The sequence below is a fragment of the Rhinopithecus bieti genome, unplaced genomic scaffold (genome assembly GCF_001698545.2).
Source record: "Rhinopithecus bieti isolate Rb0 unplaced genomic scaffold, ASM169854v2 scaffold_53, whole genome shotgun sequence".
Taxonomy (NCBI): domain Eukaryota; kingdom Metazoa; phylum Chordata; class Mammalia; order Primates; family Cercopithecidae; genus Rhinopithecus; species Rhinopithecus bieti.
This window is the reverse complement of record NW_016803161.1, coordinates 1,121,450-1,130,883: the sequence shown is the minus strand read 5'-3', so window position 1 is coordinate 1,130,883 and position 9,434 is coordinate 1,121,450.

The following is a 9,434-nucleotide window of genomic DNA, read 5'->3' as shown; positions in this document are numbered from 1 at the left end:
CTGCCCTCTACCACCTGGGTGGCCTCAACTCATTTATAAAAAGAAGATAATATTAGACACCCTCTACCCCCCCACCACACTAATCAGGAGAGGCTTAGTTATGCCGCAGTAACAAACACCAGTTATCAGTGATTTCAAACAACAAAGATTTATTTTTCATTCATGCTGTGTCCAACATGGGTCAGCAGGGGGTCACTGAGGCTTCACTACCTTATAATGATGACTGCCAAATACAAGGCTTTAGGACTCACTATTGCAAGGGGAAAGAGTGCCTCTTATTAGATGATTATACATGGAAGTGACACATGTCACTTCTGCTTAAATTTCATCCATCAAAGCAAGTCATGTGGCCACCCCTAGCTTAAACAAGAGAACCAGAAATCTTGGTAAGCACTGGTTATGTCCACTTCTACCACACCCTCCCTTTGGGATTATTGTAGGGATTACATGTTAATTATTATTGTCACGATTTACTTCAATACTCCTAGAACCCACATATTAATTAAAAAGAATGACCAACACAGTGACCATGACTTTCAGCAGCTCAGAGTTTAATATAGGGAACAAAATCAAACCAAGAACCAAACTACAATGTAATAAGTGCCCAAAGCCCAAAGAATTGTGTGTTGAGAGAGCAGAAGAGAATCAATGTAATCTTTTAGATGGAGGAGTGGGAAATGAGGTCTTCACATGGGAAGCTTCACTGGGAAGGCGACACTTCTGAGTTTTGACAAATGAGTAGGAGTTCATATGGTGAAGAATAAGGAGAAAGGCAAACTGGCTGGAGAAAATCTACACAGAGGAGGAGGCAGGAGAGGGTATAGTGAGTACCTTTTGGGAAATGTAAAGGGCAGGATTCATGCTGGGGAACTGTGGGTAGTGATGGTGGCTAGGTAGGCAGAGTTTAGACTAGTGAACACCTTGTATATCTATGCCATAGACAGGTTTTTTTTTAAATGTAGGATTACCAGTGTTGCACCTAACAGTGTGTCTTTAACAACGAGAGCAGAATGTGCAGTGGAAAGTCCTTTAAACTCACCTCATAATCTGTTCATTAATTCTGCTGAAGGAACAATGTTCATCAGCTTTGTGAACTTTGGCATCTCAAGGTCTCATGGCCTTTATTTATAAATAAAAGGTTTAAATAAGAAAATTTGAGGTTCTTTCACACATTCAAATTCAAGGAACAGGACTCAGATCGGCACCCTCTGTGGTGCTTCAGCCCCAGGAAGATGGCTATGCCAGTTTGACTCATAATTTTACCCCTCACCTAGGTTCCTGAGACACTATTTTTGATTGGCTATTAGTTTTCAGGGGTAGTTTATCTTTCTGGCACAGATAATTCATGATAATGACTAAAGAAATATAATACCTATGATAAGTGTGTAAATTTAGGAACTACCAAGCTTATTCTTTAGATTTCAAAATTTGTAACCCAGAGAAAAATATACTGTACTTCACATCACAGAATCACACATTTTCAGGTCTCCCATGTTGTAAAATTGCTGATTTGACTGAAAACACATTTCTGTTCTTGCACTATTCAGAGGTGCCAGAAGGGGATTCTGGTCAAGCCTGTGACTCACAGGACATCTAGCCTCGTATTTGGTACTTGATCAAGACATTATGATTGTTATACTTTATTCTGGCCTTTATAGAGTCTGCTTGTGTTGATGTCTGATTTACCTGGGCTATTTGAGGCACTATGTTGGAGTGGTTAAGAGTGTAGATTTCAGAGACAAACTGTTTCCTCTCTTAGGGCCTCAGTTTTCTCATCTGAAAAATGGAAATGATACTAGGTTTTTTCATAGGTGAGAAAACAGCTTAGGGCAACACATTGTGAGTAGTAAGTGTAATAATAATAGTAATAATAATGATAATAATAAAGATGTTGAAAGAGAGATAAACCCAATAGAGATTCATGGAAAATTGAAGAGAATTTGAGGCGAGGGAAAGTGAAATTCATGAGGAGAATTTGAGCAGGTGGGATGTGACTCTGACTCAGAGAAATTATATGGTGGCTGGAAAGGGGGTATGTGGGATCTCTGGGTGTCTAGAACAATTTTGTTACCTAAAAAAAAAAAAATCTTAAAGTCCTAAGCCAATGAAATTTCATATATTTGGATTTGAAGAATAAATTTTATTCTTCCCAACCCAACCCAAAATTTTATTCTTCCCAAGCCCAACCCAAAATTGTTTTACTTTGGGGTCCTCAAAACCTGAACCTGCCTTAACTGCACTGATTGGAAAATAGGGGAGTATTGTTAAGACCATAGGTTCTGGAGTTGGAATGACCTGAGTTCAAGTCTCAGCTCAGCTATTTGCTAACTAGGTTAGTTTAGGCAGATGATTTAAACTTTCTGAACCTAGGCACTCTCATCTGTCCAAAGAGAATAATGGTAATGTCTTCTTCTTCTTCTTCTTTTTTAATTTAAATAGGTTTTGGGGAAACAGATGGTATTTGGGTATATGAATGAGTTCTATAGTGGTGATTTCTGAGATTTTGGAGCACTCATACCCAAGCAGTATACACTGTACCCAACGTGTAGCCTTTTATCCCTCACCCACCTCCCACCCTTTCTCCTGAGTCCCCAGAGTCCATTGTATCATTCTTATGTCTTTGCATCCTCATAGCTTAGTTCCCACTTATGAGTGAGAACATATGATGTTTGGTTTTCCATTCCTTAGTTACTTCACTTAGAATAACGGTCTCCAATTCCATCCAGGTTGCATTGAATATCATTATTTCATTCCTTTTTATGGCTGGGTAGTATTCCACAGTATATGTATATATACCACAATTGATTTATCCACTCATTGATTGATGGGTGTTTGGTCTGGTTCCGTATTTTTGCAGTTGTGAATTGTGCTGCTATAAACATACATGTGAAAGTATCTTTTTCATATAATGACTTATTTTCCTCTGGGTAGATACCAGAAAGTGGGACGGCTAGATCAAATGGTAGTTCTATTTTTAGTTCTTTATGGAATCTCTATACTGTTTTCCATAGTGGTTATACTAGTTTACATGTTCACCAGCAGTGTAAAAGTGTTCTCTTTTCACCACATCCCCACCAACATCTATTTGTTTTTTTAATTTTTTGATTATGGCCATTCTTGTAGGAGTAAGGTGGTATTGCATTGTGGTTTTAACGTGCATTTCTCTGATCATTAGTGATGTTGTGCATTTTTTCAGTTGTGCATTTCTTCATATGTTTGTTGCCCATTTGTATACCTTCTTTCCAGAATTGTCTATTCATGTCGTTAGCCCACTTTTTGATGGGATTTTTTGTTTTATTCTTGCTGATTTGTTTGAGTTCCTTGTAGATTCTGGATATTAGTCCTTGGCTGGATGTACAGATTGTGAAAATTTTCTCCCATTCTGTGGTTGTTTGTTTACTCTGCTGATTGTTTCTTTTGCTGTGTACAAACTTATTAGTTTAATTAAGTTCCATCTATTTATCTTTGTTTTTGTTACAATTGCTTTTGGGTTCTTGGTCATGAAGTCTTTGCCTAAGCCTATGTCTGGAAGAGTTTTCCAACGTTATCTTCTGGAATTTTGTGGCTTCAGGTCTTCTGTTTAAGTCTTTGATCATTCTTGAGTAGATTTTTGTATAAGGTGAGAGATGAGGATCCAGTTTTATTCTTCTACATGTGGCTTGCCAATTATCCCAGCACCATTTGTTGAATAGGGTGTTCTTTCCCCACTTTATGTTTTTGTTTGCTTTGTTGAAGATCAGTCGGTTGTAAGTATTTGGGTTTATATTTCTGGGTTCTCTCTTTTGTTCCATTGGTCTATGTGCCAATTTTTATACCAGTACTATGCTGTTTTGGTGACTATGGCCTTATAGTATAGTTTGAAGTCAGGTAATGTGATGCCTCCAAATTTGTTCTTTTTGCTTAGTCTTGCTTTGGCTATGGGGGCTTTTTTCGTTGTTGTTGTTCCATATGAATTTTAGGATTCTTTTTCTAGTTCTGTGAAGAATGGTGGTATTTTAATGGGAATTGCATTGAATTTGTAGATTGCTTTTGGCAGTATGGTCATTTTCACAATATTCATTCTATCCATCCATGAGCATGGGATGTGTTTCTATTTGTTTGTGTCATCTATGATTTCTTTCAGGAGGGTTTTGTAGTTTTCTTTGTAGAGGTTTTTCATGTCCTTGGTTAGGTATATTCCTAGGTATTTTATTTTATTTTATTTTGCAGCTATTGTGAAAGGGGTTGAATTTTTTATTTGATTCACAGCTTGGTCACTGTTGGTGTATAGCAGGACTACTGATTTGTGTACATTCATTTTGTATACTCTAACTTTGCTGAATGTGTTTATCAGTTCTAGGAGCTTTTTGGAGAAGTCTTCTTTATAGTGTTGTTCTAAATATAAAATGAGATCAGTCAGAAGTGTACAATTAATATTCCTTGTTATAACTGATTTGTCTTTCCCTTTTGAGCAACAGGAGGATCTGAGTTTACTCATGGGTGTCCCAAATGGAGAATTAGTCATTCATGCCTTTAGGAAAAGTTTCATGCTTTACTTTTCTCTGAATTCCTTTCCTTCATCTCCCCAGCAACCGGCATGAGGCAGCTCACACTACAGATATTCACCTAGAAAATGTCATAAGGATTGTAGAAGTGACTGTCATTTCTTGGGCTTTTTAGTCTAGGGCACTTTATTGGCAGAAGATGGGCTGGTAAAATGTGATACATATGGGTAAATTCTGAGTGCTTTTTTTACCAGGCTGGTTAGTCATGTGATGCTAAGCCAGGAGGTCCTTAGGATGGGCAGGCCAATCACTTCTCAGGAAGCCTCACCCACTCTAATAACAATGATCCACTTCTCCACAGGCTCCCCTGAGAAGGTGAATGCTGGATTTACAGCAGATTTGTGCGACAAGCCCTATGGAGAAAGAAACATAGGGCAGTGGAAAAACGCTCTCAAGCCTTATGTTCTTTAGAGCTTTGGAAATCAAATGGTAATGTCTGGGTCACTGAGGAGGCTGCTTCTAAAATAACTCCCCTGACTCCTGGCCAAAACAGAGGGCTTTTCCGTCTTTACAACTAACACAGCGTGTTGGATGCCCAGCAGTCTCAGTATACTCTGCCTTGGCCAATTTTCATTTCTAATCCCATTGCTTTGTAAAGTGTAGAATTATTCTCTTTTGACCAAGCCAACAGTCTAGAAGCTGTGGGTGGGACTTGGTCTCACAAACAGAAATATTCTATTGTGGTTTGCATTGTTTTTTATCATGTCACAGTTCAGACTCCTACTTCCAAGGCAATCTCGTTTCTTTTAAACACACACACACACACACACACACACATACACACCACATGCCAAACAACTTCTACTTAAAAAAAAAATTCATCATGCACGGCTGCCAGCATGTACATCACTCAGATTCTCCCTTTAAGAGAACCTGCTGTGAAAAAGGTAGCTGGCTGGTGTCAGCTGCTATCAGGGCACAAGAGCTGGGCCATTTCTTCCTCTAACAGGCAATCTTTGCTCTGGGGATCTCCAGTGGCCAGGCTGAGGTCATCTCAAATTTGCATTGTTGTCTTTGGATCTTCTTAGCCAGTCCTCCTTCCCTCTTTCTTTGTCTCCCAATGCAGGTGTCAGACCTGCGTCACTCTCTGAAAGCTGTCCCTGCCTACTCCTGTTCCCTATACCCTTTATCTTTCATAGGCATTTTCCTTTCTAATTTGGTCTTTGTGTCTGTTTTTCAGAGGACCCAAATTAATACCCCATGAATTCTAGTTTCTAGTTTTAATGAATTACAAATCTCCCAGGGTGAAGACTCTAACATCTTGTCAGATGTGTGAGGACACATTGCTACAAGCCCAAGAAGCAACATATAAGAGATGCTATAAAGCAAAGGAAGGCTGGGCACAGTGGCTCACACCTGCTATCGCAGCACTTTGGGAGGCTGAGTCAGGAGGATTGCTTGATCCCAGAGTTTGAGACCAGCCTGGGTAACATAGCAAGACCCCCTCTTCACCAAAGGTGGAAAAATTAGCTGAGCATGGTGGCACAAATCTATAGTCCCTGCTACCTGGGAGGCTGAGGCAAGAGGATAGCTTGAGTCTGGGATTTCAAGGCAGTGAGTTACAATCACACCACTGTGCTCCAGCTCGGGCAACAGAGCAAGACCCCGTCTCTAGAAACAAACAAAACAAATAACTAGCCTCTGTCAAGGAGTGGTTGGACTCCTGGATGAAAATACCACCAATACATACTTTAACCAGGAAGAACATAAAACCCACAAATGGAGCACATCTGAACAATAAAGTCAGACCTTCCCATTTTGAGTTAGGATGCATTTTTCAAAAGATGGCCAATGGCACAAAGGCTCAGAAAGGAGGAAGAAGTGAGGAATAGAGAATTTCGATGTGGAAGTTGAGAAGTCATGTGATTTAGTGTCTTCTTAAAAGTCTCAGAGGCCACAGAAGGGAAGAAAGCCTGCCATGGCTGTGCTGTTCCCAGAGAAATTTTGATTTTAAATATCTTGGTAAGAAAATTAAATTCAACAGTCTTATAGGGGAGAAACATTGGTTTAAGATTTTTTCATAAACAGAAAGGTTCTGTGAATTTTGGCAGTGCTCAAAGAAGATATTTGAGACAACATTTGGTTTTATTAAAAACTTTTGAACTTCCTATGGATACTTCTATTAAAGAATCACTAATTTGATCTCTTTTCAGACGTGCCATAGTTCTGAGTTGGGTTATTTCAATATGTAGGCTCACCTCTGAAGGCTTCTCAATGGTGGCACTCTTGGCATTTTGGGTGAACTGTCTTGTGTTAGGCAGGATAGTCCCGCCTAGACCTTTCAAGACCATTTAGCATCCCTGGCCTGTGTCCATTAAATGTCACTTGTGTTCCCCACTTCCCAGTCACTGAAAAAACGTGAAAGCTCTCCGTATATTTCCAGATGCCCTCCCCACCTTCAAAGATGTGCTGCCATGCCTGGTTGGGGAAAAACAAACAAACAGACCGTTCCCAATGATTAGACATGGCCAAACCATGCAATAGGACCGTGTGGGAGGTGGCTGTGGGGGGTTGACTCCATGGTCCCTGCATGCTATATATCTCTCTCACTAGAATGACAGTTTCAAAAATGAATCAGGATGGCTTAAGCCAAAGAAGAACTTATTGATTCCTACAGGTAGAAAGGCCAGGGCCAAATTCAGAGCTCAAATGATGCCATCAGGTCTCAGTTTATCTCCATCTCTTGGCTCTCCCATCCTCTGTGTTAACTTTATTCTTGACCTTCCTATGGGGACCCTGGCAGCTCTAGGCTTGCCCCACAGAGTGGCATGGCTACCAGCAGCTTTGGCTCAGATCTTTTGCTTCAAGTCCAGTGGGAAACTCTTGCAATGTTCTGAGTCCCAGTCTGACAGAATGAATTTATTTCAAGTTTATTTTACCTCTGAACCAGTTGGTGTGGCCAAGACAATATGAAGCACTGACTAACTCAGGCTTACGGGTTCTGGCCACTCCAGCACATGGTGCCTTGCCCCATCCCAGGCCACATGGCTGAGGGTAGTGAAAGGAAGCCTACTCAAATAAAATCTCTGGAAAGAAAGGCTGTTAACCCCTGATGTTAGGGGACAATCAACAAATGTTCATCAGAGTCAGTAAATTGCTGCAATCTATAATAAAGGTCAGTGAAACTCAGAGGCATACCCTCTTTGGGGAGAAAACAATATAATGCAAAATTCAGGTGCATCAAATCTTTCAGACTTCTTTGGCTAGTTTTAAACATATTTGACAACCATGAGATTGAATAAAATATTTTCCTACACAGGGACCTGGTTTGGCATTCACAAGGAGTGGTTATGAATTGATACTTCTCTGAATCAAGGAGTATTTACAATGAGATTCCTGAGAATAGGTTGTCTATATGTAAATAGGGCTAGTATACTAAGCTGAGGTCCTATGCATGAAACCATTTTATTAGTCCTCCCATCCTAATTTCATGTTTTTTCACTACTTGCTTGATGCTTTGGCAGAAAAACCAAAGTGACAGCGATATTAGGCAGGTCTGAGCTGTCATTCTTACGTCATCAAACTAGGGCCTGGCCTAGCTGACTCCTACTGAAACAGGAGGATCCGGGTTTATAAGGTCTTGATCCATTATTTGGGTGACTTCCCCACAAGAGGCCAAAGACAGAAGTCATGGATCTCTGAGGGGCATCTAAAAAAGGGTTACAGAATTCGGCAACAGGGGCCTGAGAAGTCTCCTTTATCCATGGCTTACACTGTTTTGAGGGGGCCTTAGAGGAATGCAATGTGGTCCTTCTTTAACTTGTAGCGCTGCTCTTCCCTTGGACTTGATTTATGTACACAACAATAGAAGATTTTATTTGAATATAACTTCCATGACTATAGCACAGTTTGTTATTTTATTTTATCTTTATTATTATTTTTTGAGACAGAGTCTCACTCTGTTGCCCAGGCTGGAGTGCAGTGGTGAGATCTTGTCCCATTATAACCTCCGCCTCCTAGGTTCAAGTGATTCTCCTTTCTCAGCCTCCCGAGTAACTGGGACTCCAGGCATGCGCCACCATGCCCAGCTTATAGTGCAGTTTGAAATCCACTTGTCTCACCAAACTCATCATATTCCTGACAAAGCCCTGAGAAGAAGAGTCATTTCTTTAAGCCAGCTGGGAACATGAGTCTTCTAAACTTTGAGGCCCTCTTAGGTTTGGGGAGAGAGATTATCTCTTTGACAAGAGAAGAGAGGAGTAAATGAAACAATGACACTTATTTCTACCTATAATCTCTGTTGATTGTCCTTTGTATTCCATGGTGAGTCTTATAGCTAAGAGATGCAAATTAGACCTGTCTGCACTCCTAGTGTGGTCAAGTGCGGTCAAGATCTCCTTCTCCTGGAGTGTCAGGTTGTGTCTCCTTGCTGCTCTCCACATCTTTTATTCTGAGGATTTAGCTGACTTGCCTCAGTCTTCAGGCCAGGCACTCTAAAGGCAATTTAGAGGAAAAGTCTTGCTTGTTAGATACTGAGTCCCTTCGCCTCAGTTGCTGTCTTGTGCCTCAGGGATTCCTAAACTGGAAGTGGTGGCCCAGAGTTTCCTTCAGGTGCTGTGACACTGATCTGAGAAAGAAAGCTAAGCTTCCACCTGCCCACTGCCTCCCTCTCTGAGTAACTTGAGTCTGGTTCCACTCAGGATCCTCTGAGAACTCAGCTCAACACTTGTCCAATAGTAAACACTCCATAATGTGTGCCTGTTGAATCTATAATCAAAATCTCCAGTAGGAGAAGGCTCTTATATTTCTGGTTCATTTTTTTGCTAGTTGGTGGGAGAATATATTTTTCAAAATACTAATAGTTCACCACTGGACAAGAGATACATACAACCCCAATTTCCAAGTAAATGGAAAACACCTTTTCTGGGTATGTTCATTTGGAAAGGGTTT